Source organism: Bufo bufo, chromosome 5 (assembly GCF_905171765.1).
Source record: "Bufo bufo chromosome 5, aBufBuf1.1, whole genome shotgun sequence".
In the NCBI taxonomy this organism is placed as follows: Eukaryota; Metazoa; Chordata; class Amphibia; order Anura; family Bufonidae; genus Bufo; species Bufo bufo.
This window is the reverse complement of record NC_053393.1, coordinates 159,984,667-160,004,297: the sequence shown is the minus strand read 5'-3', so window position 1 is coordinate 160,004,297 and position 19,631 is coordinate 159,984,667. Positions and strand designations below refer to the sequence as shown.

Genomic DNA, 19,631 nt, shown 5'->3' with positions numbered 1-19,631 from the left:
CGTCTGCTAATGGGCAAAAAACATTTGTCCTATACTAAATCGAGTGTGCGGATTACAAATCCGAAGTCAGAATTGTTGTAACACGTCACAAAATTTTGCTACCTGGTGTACCATTATGGTACATTAGACTCCGTTAAGCCCTCAAGAGAACCCTCCTAGTTCCCTGACAATAATGTTTGGCATCCATCTCATAAGATGTCAACCTTCGCTATTGTTATGATAAGAAGATGATACCATTGAGGTGCTTTATGATATAAACTATAGGTCCTTATTGTTAGCCTACCGTCATATACTGTTCTTCTAACCTACACGTCTCAAGCTGTTCCCTTCTTCTCCACCTATTATATTAGGGCCGCCTAAATGTCCCCCCCTTTACCTGCTACCAGGTCGGGACGCCTTACAGCATATTATTAAGCAGGTCACCGAGACTTGGAGCGGCACACGCTTTAGCGCCACACCCCTCTCTCAGTGATTAGTTGCTCAAGCCAAACCTCCCGTCCAATAATCTTTCGCCTCTATTTAATTAGCAGGTACGAGTGCGCGCGCACGGCCATACCAGTGCCGATGCTGCCGCTCTGCCCACGTGCAGCCTAAACGCTAGCTCTCTCTGCTTTACAGGCGATACTTCTGTGCTCATGCCCCTGTTGCTCCTGATGAAAGACCCTTTACAGGGTCATTAGAAACGCGTCGAGCAGGGCTTTAGTTTATGTAGCCAGATTGTAGTCTAGCGGAGGTAGGGTCTTGGCTGATTTAGGTACAAACTGATCGCTATTCAACATTGACAAGGACCCTGCACTAATAATAAGGTGGTGACACAGCTAGGACAGTACAATACATAAACCCCACTTTGGACATAGTCATTAATTTGAATGGTGGCACTGTTTGGGTGTGGATGTGAACTGGCTCAGTGTACATTGCCTGCACAGCTGACTTTATGTGTACAATACAAGTAGAAGGCAACCATTTATGCTCACACTCACATGCTGCCCACCTACTCTAGCCTTTATAACATATTGATTAGGGGGTATCATTTTTAATCTAAAAGACGAATAAAGTTTTGGTATTTTCATTTTAAACCGTCCATTCCTATTCAGTGAATCAGGCTATGCACAAGTATGCCTAAATGAATCAAGCACTTGGAAACCATTTAATAATTTTGAACTGAAAAAAATATAAAAAATAAAAAAATATAAAAGTTTGAACCCCCTTTCCCTATAATTAAAAAATGAATACCTAAATACCAATAAATATAAACATCATGGGTATCACCGCAACCGAAAACGCCTATACTATTAAAATAGAAAACAAAAATCCAATACGGCCGATTTGCCATTTTTTTTATTGCTTCTCTTACCCCAAAAAATTTAATAAAATGTGATCAAAAAGTCACGCACACTCCAAAATGGTGTCAATAAAAAGTACAGATTGTTCCGCAAAAAATTAGCCCCTAAACAGCTCAGTAGACGTAAGTATAAAAAAGTAATGGGGATCAGAATATGGTGATCAAAGTTTACATTTATTTTTACACTATTTAGACATGAAAAACCTATACATATGGGTTATCGTTGTAATCGTACTGTCCCGGAGAATGAAGGGCATGGTTCAGTTTTGCCGTAAACGAAACGCCGTGGGAACAAAACCCGTAAAACGGTGGAGGGATTGCGTTTTTTTTCCAATTCCACCCCATTTGGAATTTTTTTCCTGCTTCCCACTACATTTTATGCCATAATTAATGGTGGCATTAGAAAGTACAACTTGTCCCACAAAAAATAAGCCTCCATACAGCTATGTGACCGGAAATATAAAAAAGTTATGGCTCACGGAAAATAGGGTAGAAAAATAAAAACGCAAAAACGAAAAAACCTCCGGTAGCCAAGGGGTTAAGGACCTCCACCGTACATGTATGGCGGAAGTCCGGTCCCCAAACATACTACAAGAAAATTTAGACTAGCACATTCATATTCATATTCATAGTCACAGGTGCATATCGATCAAGCAAACATGATTGATAAAAAAATGGGGGATCATTCTAAATTAAAGTGGTATTATACCTACTATAAATGGAAAAATAGACGCTCTTTGCGCACATTTTTGATCAAACGTGTGTCGGGCCCATCTACCAGGCGTCAAGGTGGCTTCCGCAGATGGGTAACTAACACTATTATACCGCCTCTCTTGGACTTACCTAAGCCTACAATATAAAGGGCAGTGTAGGAACCAGCTACATTTATACTCTGCTCAGAACGCCCAGGCAGATGGGTGTTGCTCAGTCTAAAAGAGGCCGCTACCCTCAATATATACTACAAGAAAGTTTAGACTAGCACATTCATATTCATAGTCACAGGTGCATATCTATCCCCAAACATGGCACCCACTCGCACGTGCAGTGGGCGCCATAGCCGCGGGGTTTCTGCTATTTTAAATAGCAGAGACCCGCAGCACATATATGCGATTAGCCATAAGGCTGATAGCATACATTCTTCCTTTCAGATGCCGTGGTCAAATGTGACCACGGCATCTGCGCAGTCCGGCAGCGGAAGTCGCGCACTTCTGCTCCGTTAACAGCGTTCCACGGCTGAGATCGGGGGAACCTGTTACATTGATCTAACAGGCTGAAGCCTCAAGCAGGCTTCGGTGCCTATTAGATGACTATAACAATACAGGCCACTAGGTGGCAGCATTGTATTGGTATAGTGCAAATGAAGTGTTCAATGGTTTCTATATAGACAACAATGAACACAATAGGCAATCTAATGATTACCAGTTATTGTCACCCAAGGTGACTTAAAGTAAAAAAAAGTTTTTGCAAATATAAAAAAAATAATAAAAAAACCTAAAAGTTTAAATCGCCACACTTTCCTTAAAATAAAAATACTTAATAAAAAAAATAAACACCATGGGCATCGCCGCGTGCGAAAATGCCCTTACTATTAAAATATAACAATAATAATGGCATAAAGCAAAAGGCGTAACGGGGAAAAAAAATTAAAACAGCCAATTTGCCATTTTTTGTCACTTCAACTACCCAATAATTTCTTTTATAAAAAGTGATCAAAAAGTCGCACACAGCCCCGTACACATAACTACAAAAAAGTTATAGGGGTCAGAATATGGTTATAAAAAACGCAGTATTAAAACGTCAGTATTAAAACGCAAGAAAAATTATACAAGTGTGGTATCGTTGTAACCGTACTGAGATGGAGAATGAAGATAACAGGTACATTTTACTGCATAGTGCACAGTGTAAAAAAATAAAAATAAAAACCTTTATCAGAATCAGTTTTTTCCCAATTCTACCCCATTTTCAATTTCTTTTCCGCTTCCTACTACATGGTATGCAACCGTAAATGGTGCCATTAGAAAGTACAACTTGTCCCGCAAAAAATAAGACCTCATAAGGCTATGTGAATGGAAAAATAAAAAAAAGTTAGGACTATGGGAAGGGGAAGGGGGTTGAGTAAAAAACGCAAAAATGGAAAATACCAGGGTCCATAAGCGGTTAAAATCTAGACGTGTCAGGTAAATTCCGAGTTCATATTTAGAATCAGAGAGCTCATTTTAGTATAAATCACATGTTTTTCTCTCAGTAGCAAAACCACTGTTGTGCGGTGACATCAATTACAAAGACTTGGAAGAACACACGAAAAACACTGCCACCTAAACCTGGAAATATCTGACTTGTTTGAGTATTCTACACATATAATGGGTGACACATAGGTGTGGTTACCCAGCTTTTCACAGATCCTGCATGCAGGATGTGTAGGAAAAAGCCGGCGCGTGCATAGGGCACTGCTTCGCTACCGGTAATTTACTAATGAGCACTTCCATTGTGCTAATTACTACAGGAAGCAGTGAACATGTTACTCCTAGTGCTAGCATTTCTCATCGTTCCCTGGTTCTGTTCTCCGGTCCCCTGCACTACAGTGTGCCCAAACAGTGTACAGCTTTAGGATGTAGTGTGTGTAGTCGCTAACTATGACCTGACACTGTGCAACATCAGGGCACAGTGCTGCAACAAGAGAGTGCAGATTGACAGTGGTAGCAGTGACACCCAGAGGGGAGAGAATTGTTTGTTTTTTTTGTCTGGGGTGAGGTTGGGGTTATAGGGGCGACAGGGGTCTGCATGATCTGGTGTTTGTGTAAATTTGTGGTCTTATCTGGGGTCTGTAAAGGACTGATGGCAGCAGCCGAGTTTCTTAAAACGAGGGCGGTATGTTATAGGTTCCATAATGACTTTGTAGTGACCCTCCTCAAATTTGTCCTTACCAAAAAAAAATTCAGTTCGATTCGCGGTTCTTCCACCAGCTCAGGAGGACCGCGATGAGGAGCCCTTGTGCCCCTACATACGCTAATCTCCTCCTGGGCTGGTGGGATGACCTGATTGTGGTCCTGATGTACAAACCTGGTGGGATGACAAGATTGTCTTCTGGACACGCTATATTGACAATGTCTTTGTGATATGGAACGGTGACGCTGAGGAATTTGTTAAGGCACTTAATATAAATGAGTTGGGCTTATCTTTTACCTTTGAGTTTCATCCAGATACACTAACATTTCTGGATGTCAGGATCACCAAAGAGAGAGAGACGAACAGTTTACTTCATTGAGGCAGTCATCACCCTACGAATTTAAAAAGGGGTATCCCCGGGGGTCAATACTTAAGGATGAGGAGGAATTGCTTAGATACAGAAAGCTTCCATCATGAGTCTAAAAAACTCCAGTACTGTTTTAGGAAGAGAGGCTATCCACAGCAGGTCCTAAGAGGGGCTTTCCAAAATGCAGAATTATGCGAACGTAATTCCCTCCTAGTACCTAGAGAGTCCAATGCAAAAGGGGAGGAAATCATTAGGATTATCTCCACCTTTGATGTGAAAAATCAGGAAGTTAGGGCCATCATTGACAAATACTGGCCCATTCTCCTAATGGATTCAGGCGTGGCTGATGTACTCCCTCCCCGTCTAAGTATCTCCTTTAGACGAGGTAGATGTCTACGTGACCGGTTGGTACATAGCCATTTCTCACGACCAGCCTCTGAGGGGACGTGGCTAGATAGAAAACCGATAGGCACGTTTTACTGCGGGACATGTTTGGCCTGTTGCTATCTGAAAAGCACCAAGTCCAACATCTGCTCAGTCACAAACAAGAGATACGACATCAGAGACTTCGTTAACTGTAGGAGTAAGGGGGTAGTGTATCTCTGTCAATGTACGTGCCCTAAGGATTACGTGGGAAAGACTTTCAGGGAATTCCGTCGACGTATTCTTGAACACACTAACGACATCAAGAAAAAGAAAGATACCCCTATAGCGAATCACATGTGGGAACAACATAGTGGGGATCTGAAGTCCCTGAAATTCTCAGTCCTGGAGTTAGTGAGACCCTCCCCCAGAAAGGGTGACTGGGACCGGAGAATCCTTCAAAAAGAGACCGAATGGATCTACAGATTCCGCTCTCAGTCACCAAGGGGGGTTAATGAGAAACTTACATTCTCATGCTTTATTTAACCTTGAATTTGTAACTATTATAATTTCACCTACTTCAAATATGGTTAGCCCCTTGCTTATTCAATACGCTTCACCTCCTATAACTGATAGAAAATGCTATCGACACAAGAAGTGTCATGTCACTATTTAAGAGACAGCTCTATATCTGAGAGTCTATCTATATATCTAATGTATCTATGTGTTGGCAAGAACAGGTGTTGGTTTACGGCACACTCACTAATTTTATTAGGGATCGACCGATTATCAGTTTTACCGATATTATCGGCCGATATTGAGGATTTTGACCGTTATCGGCATCTATTTTGCCGATATACCGATAACGTACTGGGAACACAGAACGCGTTGCTCTCAGCGCTCTCTGTGTTCGCTCCGCAGCACAGGGGAGAAGGAAGCCGTGTCTCTCTCCCCATGTGCTGCTGCTGCCGCCAATGAGAGGAGAGAAGATAAGAGGAGGGGAGGGGCTGTGGCCACCGCTCCACCAATGAAGATAAGTCTTTCATTAATTCATATACAGGAGGCGGGAGCTGGCTGCAGAATCATATAGCCGGCTCCCGACCTCTATGAGCTGTAGCTGCGGTCCGCGGTAGTTAACCCCTTAGGTGCCGCGGATCGCAGCTACCGCTCATAGAGGTCGGGAGCCGGCTATGTGATTCTGCAGCCAGCTCCCGCCTCCTGTATATGAATGATTGAGAGACTTATCTTCATTGGTGGCGCAGTGCGCCCCCCCCCAAGCCCCCCAGTATTAATCATTGGTGGCACAGTGCGCCCCCCACCCCCATCCCAATAGTAAAAACATTGGTGGCGCAGTGCGCCCCCCACCCAGTATTAATCATTGGTGGCAGTGGCCACAGGGTCCCCTCTCCCCTGCTCCTCCGATCGGAGCCCCAGCTGTGTAATCCTGGGGCTCCGATCGGTTACCATGGCAGCCAGGACGCTATTGAAGCCCTGGCTGCCATGTTCAGCTCCCTGCTGCTGTGTGCACAGAGCACAGAGCAGCAGGGACAGTGTGAGCTCCTATTCACCCTGATAGAGATCTATCAGGGTGAATAGGACAGGGTTCTAGTCCCTAAGGGGGCTAAAAGTTAGTAAAAAAAACCCACAAAAATATTAAGTATAAATGAAAAAGATTTACAAAAAAAATAAAAAATACACGTTAACAATAAACATATTAATTTTCAGCAGATTTGTGTATGAAATTTTTTTTTTTCTCAAAAATAAAAATACACAGAATATCGGTATAAATTATCGGCTATCGGCCTAAAAGTTCACAAATTATCGGTATCGGCCCTAAAAAATCAATATCTGTCGATCCCTACATTTTATTATTCGAAAAAAGACACTCCCATGCTATCCTCTTAATGTGTGGTCATAAAACATAAGTACCATTATACGCCCCCCTCTCCCTCCTCTTTGGGAGAGTCTGAAGTATGAGTGTGGGACGTATATGGGATGGTAGCAATGGAGGGGCGTACTCCCTTACGATCTGTCTGGCTACACATACCGATTAAGCGCAAGGCTACTGCACACTGCATTCCACTGTGCATATCGGTGGAGCGCGCGGCCATTTTCCTGCATCACGTGAGTACGTCACGTGACAAGGACATCGAACGTGCGCTCCACTAGCTTCATAGGTGAGACGCACGGCCATATTGTTAAGGATCACGTGAACAAGTCATGTGATCGCAATATCGAGGGAGCCGCGATTGCATGAATAACACAGCAGCACAGAGGCATGCTGACGCTATCATGGGTGATTGTATGGTGGATTAGCTTTCAGCGCATTATGATTATAAGCACTATTAGGTCAAATGCTATCTGTTGGCATGGGGAGTAGTACCTAGCCAATAGCAGGTTTAACTCCTCATCACATGATAAACATGGGCGGAGTAGTACCTAGCCAATAGCAGGTTTAACTCCTCATCACATGATAAACATGGGCGGATCAGGATTGGCCAATGTAGGTTGTGTCTGCCCCTATCCAGGCATTTAAAAAGTGAGTGTGTTGCATGGACTAATTGGAGCTGTATCTGTTTGCCCCCTGGAGCCCCTCCAACTGTGCACCATCGGTCTGTGAGTGAGCAATGTCGACTGGACTTATCAGATAAGTACTATACTAGTGGTTATTATTGAAGTAACTATTGAGGTCGGCACTGCATATGATTTATATCTGTATTGTTGACATATATTGCGTAGTTTATCATACTCTCTCACAGACCAGTGCCGTTTTGGGGTGCTCCAGCTTTTCTCCTTTTTTCCTTTTTCCCCCTTGTGTATTTTGATATACTTGATTTGATATTTAACTATTAGTGTTTGATACCAATTGTCCCCTGACGAACCTTAATTACCATAAGGGGAAACGCGTTGGGCCTGTGAACCAAGTACTGTGTATCAAATTAATGGGATCTTCAATCATGTATCGTGTATTAGATTTAAGTTAGGACCTTGTAAGGACAGGTTAGCCAAAGTACGCGGACAGAGTACCCCTACCATCCAGGTGTATCTCTGGGCTGAGTATAACTCTGTAGGGTTAAACAGGGACAGACAGTTGGTATATAGACGTGTTGTCCCATTGATAATTCCCTACTCACTGGCTGACTGTCCAGGTTATCATAGCTCCTTCTGTAGCTGCATTTCGTATATATTAGTCCTTTTGGGACTTGTTTTAATGTTAAAGAATCTATAATAAAAGTTACGTTTTAGGTGGTTGCTTTCAGTGATACTGTATAAATTTGGGCTCTGATCTGGGGTCTATAAATATGGGGTCTGTATGAATTTGGGCTCTGATCTGGGTGTGTATAAATTTGGAGACCTGGGGGCTGGTCTGGGATCTGAATGAATTTGGGGGCTGATGTTGGGTCTAATCTGGGGTCTGTATGAATTTCAGGGCTGATCTGGGGTCTGCATTAATTGTGGGATCTGGTCTGGAGGTCTCTATAATTTTTGGGGTCTATGGGTCTGCATTCATTTTTGGGTCTGTCTGGAGGTCTGTATTAAAGGGGCTCTCGTGCCTTTGAGCGAAAAGCCCCTAGGGTCCTAATCTGCCCCTGAACCTAAAATCTCCACTCACCTGGCTGTGGTCCCAGCTCTGCTCCATTCCTGGCTGCTTCTGGACCCTGTTGGACCAGCAAGTGTCTTAGTCCCATGACCACTGTGGCCAATCACAAGCATCAGTGGACTCAGTGGCTTGAATGGTACCTAACAGTTGTGACCAAACAGAGCAGCAGTGGGACAGCAGGCTGGTGAATGGTGTTTGTATGTTCAGGAGCACAGGATAGGGCCTCAAGGTTTGTTGGCTCCAAGACGGGACAACCCCTTTAATTTTAGAGTCTAGTTTGGGGAGCTGTGTTAATTTTGGGGTCTAAGGGTAAGTATTAATTCTGGGATCTCATCTGAACTATGTATTAGGAGGATGTCCAGCCATGAAAAATGAATTTTTTAAAACTGATTAAAATAAAAGTAGTGATACCTTCCTGCTCCCTGCCCCTATTCTTTTGCGGATTCTGTCTCCTCGTTAATCTCTGTACTTAGTCCATCTCCACTTAGACATGTGACCACTGTGGCCAATGACTGGTAGGAGAGTAGCGGTGGATCAGAAAGGTATCAATGCTTTTATTATTATTTTTGTTAACAATCTAAGCAGTTTAAAAGAAAACTAATGGGGGCACATTTTGCCAGAAGCAATCACAGTATTGGTGGAAGCCACAGAATGGCAGTATTAAAGGGGGCAGCTATAGAGAGTGGGGATGGACTGCAAAAGCAATGGGTTAGAGGTGTCCCCGGAATCTTCAGGGCCCTAATGCTAAGACCTCATGCACACAGCTGTTGCAGATGAACATTCTTTTCTTGAGCGCTATATGGCTGGAGCAACCGGATCCAGCTAGAAGGATAATAATAAATGCGTTTGGATTGCTCACCGAAATATAACACGGCCCAGCTGAAAACACTCAGCTGTAATTATAAAATATTAAAACAGATGGCCGGTTCTACCTTCTTTAAAAAATATAAATTTATTATAAAACCAATATATTCAACATTCATGTAGTGAAATAAAAACAAATTCATAAAATAAAACCAATTCATATAGCTTGTGTGCACTTTTTGTGTTTGCGTGTATTCATACACTGCGATAATGGTAATCACAGTCCCTCTTTTCCTGTTGCGGAGCTCACACAAAACAGGAATAGTATGGCGGTGTTAAGTAGGAGATAAGTGCGTGTCTTGCACTGTATATTTATGCAGTAATAGGCTGTTGTTCCTGGTCCCTTATATTGCAATATGCGTATAATCAGCAGGTGGATATGTTTAGCGCTTTAATCCTGCGCCATATTGGTCCTTTATTTTATGCCTTTTGTATCAATGTTTTTATGTTACCCTTTGTTACTGTTGTCCATCAAATCTAACATATAGTACACACTTGGGTTAGTTTGTTGCTTACCCTTTTCCTGGTGTATTTAATCGATGTATTGGGTAACCGTATGATACATACGTGGCTGCTATCCCGCTGTTTGTCTCTCCTCTGCGATCCTCGCTATGCGCTGCTGCTTGTGTCTTTGCTCGTATCTTTGCTCCTTGCGCATTCGGTCTAGGGAGACTGGGACTCTGACTTCATTTCGTAATTGATTTTCTTGTACTTATGGTTCTTTTCTCCTCCGCTATATATTAATTCATCAAACGCGTTTCGAAACTCACAATTGGTTTCTTCCTCAGTAATATAAAGCTATTACTGCATAAATATACAGTGCTAAACACGTACTTATCTCCTACATAACATTGCCATACTATTCCTGTTTTGCGTAAAGGTCCGCAACAGGAAAAGAGGGACTGTGATTACCATTATCGCAGTGTATGAGTACACGCAAACACAAAAAGTGCGCACAAGCTATATGAATTGGTTTTATTTTATGAATTTGTTTTTATTTCACTACATGAATGTTGAATATATTGGTTTTATAATAAATTGATATTTTTTAAAGAAGGTATAACCGGCCACCAGCTAGAAGGATGCTAGAAGTTTTCTAGATTGATAGAGGAACTTCGCTATCGCCGTCTAGCAGAGGGAGTATGTTTAGAGGGATGTAATCTTTAGGTTTTATAGAGATCTTGTTCCCTAGATATTGAAAAGTGGCAACGCACTGCTATTCCCCTACTCTATCCCCTTCATGTTGCGGCCAGGGATCCATTGGCATCAGGACTGACTTTCCCCAGTTGATTTGTAATCCAGAGTAATTACCAAAGGTATGTATAATATCCATGGTATGTGCGAGTCAGACGCATTTGCCAAGAATAACAACATATTATCAGCATATAGGGCTATTTTTACCTACACCACTCTATGTCCACACACCCTCTAATCCATGCTGCCAAAGGTTCTAGAGCAATTGCGAAAAGGAGGGGGGACAGAGGGCAGCCCTGCCGCATACCCCTTCCCAGCTTAAAGGATGCGGAAACGTTGCCATTAGCCTATATGCATCCCTGTAGTGATAGGCAGAGGATTTAAGTCAAACTCTTCTGCTGTTTGGCTGTATCTGTCTCTCCTGGTTTTGAACCTACTTGCTGACTACTCTTTTGTACCCTCCCTGGTCATTCTGGTAGGCCTGCTACTACCGAGCTTGCATCTGTTTTCTGATACCTTACTACGCAGAAGAAACCTGGGTACCTAGCAGCCAAGTTCAATCAGCCTTGGTGAGGGCTCTGGTGAAGAGCCTAGGGGGTATCTTTAGTTCCTACTAACTGGAGTGGTTAAGGAATACTGGTAGCAGTTGCTGAGTTTACTGGCTGTAGTTCCAGATGGTGACCATAGTATTTCCTTACATAAACTGTGGCGTAACAACACAAACTCTATTGGCAGGGACCTTTCTCCCCCTCTCTATTACCAGCTGACTATCTAATATGTATAGGCACCTTCCCATCTCTGCTCCTAAGGCAGATGTTAGGGTGAAAGAAAAGTAGTATAAATCACAGAAAAAATGCACCAAACGGATATGCCACTGACTATACTGGCTAGTCATAAATGCAGATATTAAAAGCTGAGACTTTTGCCAATATATTCCTGTCAGGAAAATATTGGAGCCCATCATGCACCACGTCACGGTCACTCAGCATGGCAAGGGGTCCTACCACTACGCTAACTATGGTGTGAACAAGGTCTGAAGGTGATCATCACCTTCAAACCATATCCGTTTGGTGCATTTTTTCTGTGATTTATATGATTATATTTTCATCCGCACAATGCTTCGGTTTGTGTAAGGATGCCTTTGTGGTGCATGTGGACCACGCCGACATCCTCCATTGTATGCATTTTTTTGCTGGGGATAGTCGTTTGCTGCAGTCCACATGCGGTGGGACTGCTCCCCCAATGAAAAACACGCTACAGTGTTTGGGGTTTGAGCAGTTCCCCCATATTTGCCCCGATATTTCTGTGATTTTGAAAGAAAAGTAGTGGTCAGATGGAATGCCTTATCATTTTCTTTTTAAGGAAGACGCCATCAGTGGTGTCTAGGAGTCTTAAGGCTCCATACATGTTATACTATTGTTAGCCGTTTCTGCCAGGACCAGCTAATAGTCTGGGGTAGTATATTCACCCACTGTCCAGCCAAGGGATGTTCCTGGTGCACGGATTTCACATTTTATGGTTTTAATTACACAGCTACATCCACAAATATTATTTGCAGCATTCTTATTATATGTATTCTGGCACAACTCCGCCACAAATTGGCAAACTACGTAAAGTTACATAGCAGGGTCGCTAAGTGATTAGGCACATAGGGGGAGATTTATCAAGATCGAGCCTTTCTGCACCAGTCTTGATATCCCCTGCACCGCCAGAGGATGCGCCTAATTCATGATGAGGCCTCTTCATAAATTAGGCGTATTCTCCAGAAGTCCATGCTCCTAAACAGAAATCTATGACAGCTCGGAGCTGCAGTAGATTTCTGGCTTAATTTGCGCCAGAAAACTGGCGTACATGAAGATAAATTTGTCAGGGTGGATGGCCATGCCTCCTTTAGGTAAAGTGTAGAGGGCAGCATAAAATCCGAGAGATTCAAATTTTTTTTTTTTTAAAGTCACCGCAAACTTGCAAACACATAGTTTGAGATTTTTTAGCACATGGGAGATGATAAATCTCCCCCATAGTGCATAAAAGTCGCCAACTCTGTGCTGACTCAATAACTGCAGAGTTCCAAATCTCTGACATTAACATCAGCACAAAAAGTGTGTGCCTGGAGTTTCATGGCATGGGTTTTCATGGACATCAGTGGGATGAAATCTTTATAACATCAGGCACAATACCATGTGTTGAATAGAGTGTTTTAAAGTGGACTCTGGACCAGTGGAAATGTGTTTTGAGGCGTGAGGAATGCCATTTCTCAATCTGGCAGTCTGAGGGAAAAGTCTGGGTTTGGTAAATCCCAGGAGAACCTTTCCTGTTCCAGCATGACTGCGCCCCAGTGAAAGCAAGATCCAAGGTATAGTTGGGTGAGTTTGTGTTACAAAGGTGTCACAAACTATCGCTGACCTTGTTGTGCATGGGGTCAGAAGGCCGCAGCGGGTGGCTGCTCACTCGGTTTCAAGAGATCGCTCCATGACCTAGTGGTGGGAATGGATTCCTGTCCAGGTTTTCCTGCTTAGGTTTGCGATCTTTTTTGTCCCATTTAGGAATCTGTAGTTTTATCTTTCAGCTGTTCTCTGTCAGCCACTCCCAGCTACTATATATTCTCCCCTTCTGCTTCCCTTGTTGCCAGATATAGACCTTCTCCGGTTCACTCCTGTTGTTGTCTCCCTTCTGGGATTGTTTGTAGTGGTTGTGTTGTTTGTCCTTTCCCTGTTGTTACCCTAGGTGTCAGTGGTGAGGACTAGTGCTCCCACCGCCCTATTCACTACCTAGGGCTTATTTCAGGGTAAGCCAGGGATGAGGCACGTGATCGGAGTATGGGTTAGCAGCCCGTCTAGGGACGTCAGGGCAGTCAGGTGCCAGGTTAGCTAGGGGTCACCACTCCTCCCTCTCCCTAGTGAAAGGGTACTCTGCTTCCCTCCCCTCTGTGCCGCACGTCTGTTACCTGCCATATCAGATATAATAGTTTGGTGTGGAAGAACTTGAGAGCTCTGACTTCAACCCCTTCGAATACGTTAAGGATGAACTAGAACGGACATTACATTCCATGCCATCAAAGTCGGAACTCTTAACCACCTCAGCTCCCCTAGCTTAAACACCCTTAATGACCAGACCACTTTTTACAATTCTGAACTACACTACTTTCACGGTTTATTGCTCGGTCATACAACTTACCACCCAAATGAATGTTACCTCCTTTTCTTCTCACTAATAGAGCTTTCATTTTGTGGTATTTCATTGCTGATGACATTTTAACATTTTTTGTTATTAATCCAAATTAACCAACATTTTTGCAAAAAAATGTCATTTTTCACTTTCAGTTGTAAAGTTTTTCAAATAAAACTACATTTCTATATAAATTCTTCTCTAAATTTATTGTTCTACATGTCTTTGATAAAAAAAATGCAATAAGTGTATATTTATTGGTTTGTGCAAAAGTTATAGCGTTTACAAACTATGGTACAAAAATGTGAATTTCCGCATTTTAAAGCAGCTCTGACTTTCTGAGCACCTGTCATGTTTCCTGAGGTTCTACAATGGCCAGACAGTAGAAACACCCCACAAATGACCCCAATTTGGAAAGCAGACAACCTAAGGTATTCGCTGATAGGCATAGTGAGTTCATAGAAGTTTTTATTTTTTGTCACAAGTTAGCGGAAAATTATGATTATTTTTTTTTCTTACAAAGTCTCATATTCCACTAACTTGTGACAAAAAAAATAAAAACTTCCATGAACTCACTATGCCCATCACGAAATACCTTGGGGTGTCTTCTTTCCAAAATGGGGTTACTTGTGGGGTATTTATACTGCCCTGGCATTTTAGGGGCCCTAATGTGTGAGAAGTAGTTTGAAATCCAAATGTGTAAAAAATGCCCTGTGAAATCCTAAAGGTGCTCTTTAGAATTTAGGCCCCTTTGCCCACCTATGCTGCAAAAAAGTGTCACACATGTGGTATCGCCATACTCAGGAGAAGTAGGGCAATGTGTTTTGGGGTGTCTTTTTACATATACCCATGCTGGGTGAGAGAAATATCTCTCTAAAAGACAACTTTTCCCATTTTTTTATACAAAGTTGTCATTTGACAGAGATATACCAGCATGGGTATATGGGTATATGTAAAAAGACACCCCAAAACACATTGCCCTACTTCTCCTGAGTACGGCGATACCACATGTGTGACACTTTTTTGCAGCCTAGGTGCGCAAAGGGGCCCAAATTCCTTTTAGGAGGGCATTTTTAGACATTTGGATTCCAGACTTCTTCTCACGCTTGAGGTCCCCTAAAATGCCAGGGCAGTATAAATACCCCACATGTGACCCCATTTTGGAAAGATGACACCCCAAGGTATTCCGTGAGGGGCATGGCGAGTTCATAGAAGATTTTTTTTTTTGGCACAAGTTAGCGGAAATAGATTTTTATTTTTTTTTCTCACAAAGTCTCCCTTTCCGCTAACTTGGGACAAAAAGTTCAATCTTTCATGGATTCAATATGGCCCTCAGCGAATACCTTGGGGTGTCTTCTTTCCAAAATGGGGTCATTTGTGGGATGTTTGTACTGCCCTGGCATTTGAGGGTCTCCGCAATCATTACATGTATGGCCAGCATTAGGAGTTTCTGCTATTCTCCTTATATTGAGCATACGGGTAATGAGATTTTTTTTTTTCGTTCAGCCTCTGGGCTGAAAGAAAAAATGAACGGCACAGATTTCTTCATTCGCATCGATCAATGTGGATGAAAAAATCTCTGCCAAAAAAAAAAAAGCAGGGGAAAGGCGTCTGCCAGGACATAGGAGCTCCGCCCAACATCCAAACCCACTCAGCCCGTATGCCCTGGAAATCCCGATTTCTCCATTCACATCAATCGATGTGGATGAATAAATCATTGCCGGGATATTATTTTTTTTTTATATACAAAGTGTTTGCCAAAGCATATGAACACCGCCCCTCAGCTCATAAGCCTCGGCAAACGTATCTTTTTTACTGCAGAGGAGAAATCTCGTCTTGCAGCGCCGCATACACCGACTTTTGTGTAATCTGACAGCAGCGCAATGCTTCTGTCAGAATGCACATCAGTGCTGCAGCTGGTTCATCGGTTGGTCCACCTAGAAGGTAAAAAAACAAAAAAAAAAAAAAAAAACAGGCTGCAACGCAATAAATTTATTAACATTAACTTTATATAACATTTGAAACAGAACATTAACTTTTTTGAACTTTTGGAACATTAACTTTTTTGCTTACCTGTGATTTTTTTTTTTTTACCTTTTATAGGACAAACCTCTCCTTCCCCATGGGACAATGTGCAAAGCGCAAATCGCCCAGAGATGTGACGAAGTACATTATGCACTTTGTCCCAGGTGAAAGGAGAGGTTTGCAGCAGCTGTGAGTGAAAGGGCCCTGAGAGCCCTGTGTGCCTGTCCTGTGTAACGCAATCCCTATGCTAAGTGTACCTGTGTGTGGTACTTCCGGAAACACTCCCCTAAGCATAGGGCAGGGTGGTCAGGGCAGTCAGGACAGAAATAGCAGGTGTCACGCCTTATTCCACTCCTGCTTCAGACACGACATTTTTTTCGGGGTGGTGGTTGGTTTGAGGTACCAGCAACGACACTGGGGAAATGTCGCTCGTGTAGATGGCTCACTACACTGGTGGTTGGGGCCACGGAACCTCCTGGATACAGAAGGGTTCTCGATGATCTCTTCCTAAAATTTGAGGAAGGATCTTGTTCTCCCAGCCTTACTGTAGAGAACAAAACTATTGTACATCGCCAATTGAATTAAATATACAGACACCTTCTTATACCAGTGTCTGGTCCTGCGGGAAAGTAAATAAGGAGCCAACATCTGGTCATTTAAGTCCACCCCTCCCATGAGCAAATTATAGTTGTGGACACAGAGGGGCTTTTCAATGACTCCAGTTGTTCGTTCAATTTCGATTGTCGTGTCTGCGTGAATGGAGGAGAGCATGTAAACGTCACGCTTGTCTCTCCATTTCACCGCGAGCAGTCCTTCGTTACACAAGGCAGCCCTCTCCCCCGTTGCAAGACGGGTGGTAACGAGCCGTTGGGGGAAGCCCCGGCGACTAGGTCGCACGGTGCCACAGCAGTCAATCTGTTCTAAAAACAAATGCCTGAAGAGGGGCACACTTGTGTAAAAATTGTCCACATAAAGATGGTACCCCTTGCCAAATAAGGGTGACACCAAGTCCCAGACTGTCTTCCCACTGCTCCCCAGGTAGTCAGGGCAACCGACCGGCTCCAGGGTCTGATCTTTACCCTCATAGACTCGAAATTTGTGCGTATAGCCTGTGGCCCTTTCACAGAGCTTATACAATTTGACCCCATACCGGGGTTGCTTGGGATGTATTGTTTGAAGCCAAGGCGCCCGGTAAAATGTATAAGGGACTCGTCTATGCAGATGTTTTGCTCAGGGGTATACAAATCTGCAAATTTGGTGTTAAAGTGGTCTATGAGGGGCCGAATTTTGTGGAGCCGGTCAAAAGCTGGGTGGCCTCTGGGACGAGAGGTGCTGTTGTCACTAAAGTGCAGGAAACGCAGGATGGTCTCAAATCGTGTCCTGGACATGGCAGCAGAGAACATGGGCATGTGATGAATTGGGTTCGTGGACTAATATGACAGCAATTCATGCTTTTTTGTCAGGCCCATGTTGAGGAGAAGGCCCAGAAAAGTTTTAAATTCGGAAACTTGGACGGGTTTCCACCGGAAAGACTGGGTATAAAAGCTTCCCGGGTTGGCGGCTATAAATTGAGTGGCATACCGATTTATTTCTGCCACGACTAAGTCCAAGAACTCCGCAGTCAAGAACAGCTCAAAAAACCCCAGTGCCGATCTGAGCTGTCTCAACCCGAACTCCAGACTGGGCGGTGAAAGGGGGAACTACCGATGCGGCTGAAGTTGGGGGCTGCCAATCAGGGTTTGCCAGCACCTCAGGGACTCTAGGGGCCTGTCTGTGCTCGCCACTTCAACTGCCCTTCTGGTGCTCGCCACTTCACCATGTTCTACGGCAGTGCTGGTACTAGGTCCAGGATGGGCTGCGCTGCTGGTGTATGCCTCACCACGTAATCCGACAGCGCCAGCCCCACTCTGCTACCCTTGAAGCGGATCCTGCGCAACCTGTGGTCTAGCAACACGGGGCCGGGTACGCCTGGTGGCATCAGGGACCTCAACCTTATCGTCCGAACTTTGGGTCAGACTGCCACTGCTTTCTACAGGTTCGTATTCTGACCCGCTGGATTTGTCAGATGAGGGTTCCCATTCCTCATCCGACTGGGTCAGAAGCCTGTAGGCCTCTTCAGAAGAATACCTCTTCCTTGCCATTTGGTCAACTAAATTTAGGGGTATTCCCTGAGACTACCCAAGAAAAAAAGCAAGCCTGTCTTACAAATGGGAGGCTAGCGAAGTACCGGAGGCCGCCGCGATTGATAAAAAATATCAAAACAGATTTTTTTTATCGCCGCAGCGCTTGTGAAGTGATTCTGCAGTGATAAAAAAAAATAAAAAATCTTGTCACTGCGGCGGGGCGGGCGTGGGTGAACACACGTGTGGGCGACCGATCAAGCCTGATCGGGCAAACACTGTGTTTTGGGTGGAGGGCGAGCTAAGGTGACACTAATACTATTACAGATCTGACTGTGATCAGTTCTGATCACTTACAGAAACTATAAAAGTATCAATGCCAATTAGCGATACGCTAATCAGCGAATCAATGACTGCGGTGCGGTGGGCTGGGCGCTAACCGACGCTAACTACCTAACAAAGGGGCCTAAACTAACCTAAAACCTAACCGTCAATACTAGTGGGAAAAAAAAGTGACAGTTTACACTGATCACTTTTTTCCCTTTAATTAGTGATTGACAGGGGTGATCAAGAGGTTAATTGGGGTGATGGGGGGTGATCTGGGGCTAAGTGTAGTGTTTGGTGTGTACTCACAGTGATGTCTGCTCCTCTGCTGGGACCAACCGACAAAAAAGGACCAGCAGAGGAGCACAGAAGCTATTTAACACCTTATATTTATAAATATAAGGTGTTAGATGGCTTGTGATTCGATTTTTTAAAAGTCACCAACCTGCCAGCGATGATCATTGGCTGGCAGGCTGGTGACGAACTTCTGATGTAACGATTCCCGGCCCACACTGCACATGCACGGGCCGGCTCTGCCCGAAATCTCGCGTCTCGCGAGAGGACGCACTGGCGCGTCCAGGAGGAATAACAGGGCCGCCGCCGCCAGGACGCAATCCTGAGTACGGCAGTCCTGAGGAGGTTAAAGAGGTTGTTCTCTGATGTTGACCAATCCTCAGGATAGATCATTAATATCAGATCAGCAGGGGTCTAACTCAAGGCACCCTCGCTGATCAGCTGTTCTCTTCACTTTTTACCTGCTCGCCGTTAACAGTGCAATGGCACAATTACAATGCTCCAGCTAACTGGCGGTGGATGCTGGGAGTCGGACCCCTGCTGATCTGATAGGTCATCAATATAAGAAAGCTGGACAACCCCTATAAAAAAAATTCGGGATGAATGGCAAAAATTCCTATGGAGTAAAGTCTAACATCTTGCAGAAACCCACTCCATATTAAAGGGATTCTGTTACCTCGTATAACACTAATTCAGATTTTAAACCAGTCATGCTCCACAGCTTACCTTGAATCGGCTGTGCTGTTCTATATTGTAATCCGTCCAGCAGTTTTGCAGAAAAACGACTTTTATAAAACCCTGAAGGTGCCCAGAGGGGCGTTATGTTCCCCTTTGTGTGCCCAGTAACGCCCCTCTTACAGTGCCCAAAACGCCTTCCTCCAGAATCCCTAACCGCCCACATCGTCTCATCCCTCTCCTCCCCCTCCCTGACGGCCGAGCGAAGTCTCGCGCAGATGCAGTACCCACTGAGGGCTGCGATTTGCTGGAGACTGAGGGCAGTAGCTTCATCGTCGTCACTGGGCATGCGCCGAGCCCAGTGACGTCCGATGCTCGCGCGAGACTTCGCTCGGCCGTCAGGGAGGGGGA

The 19,631-nt window shown here is 44.1% G+C and overlaps 1 protein-coding gene across 1 annotated transcript in view; it reads right to left on the bottom strand.

Moving 5' to 3' along the window:
- The window catches only part of ABHD3 (abhydrolase domain containing 3, phospholipase), a 105,209-nt gene that overhangs the window by 12,233 nt on the left and 73,345 nt on the right, over positions 1 to 19,631 (bottom strand). The window lies entirely within an intron of this gene.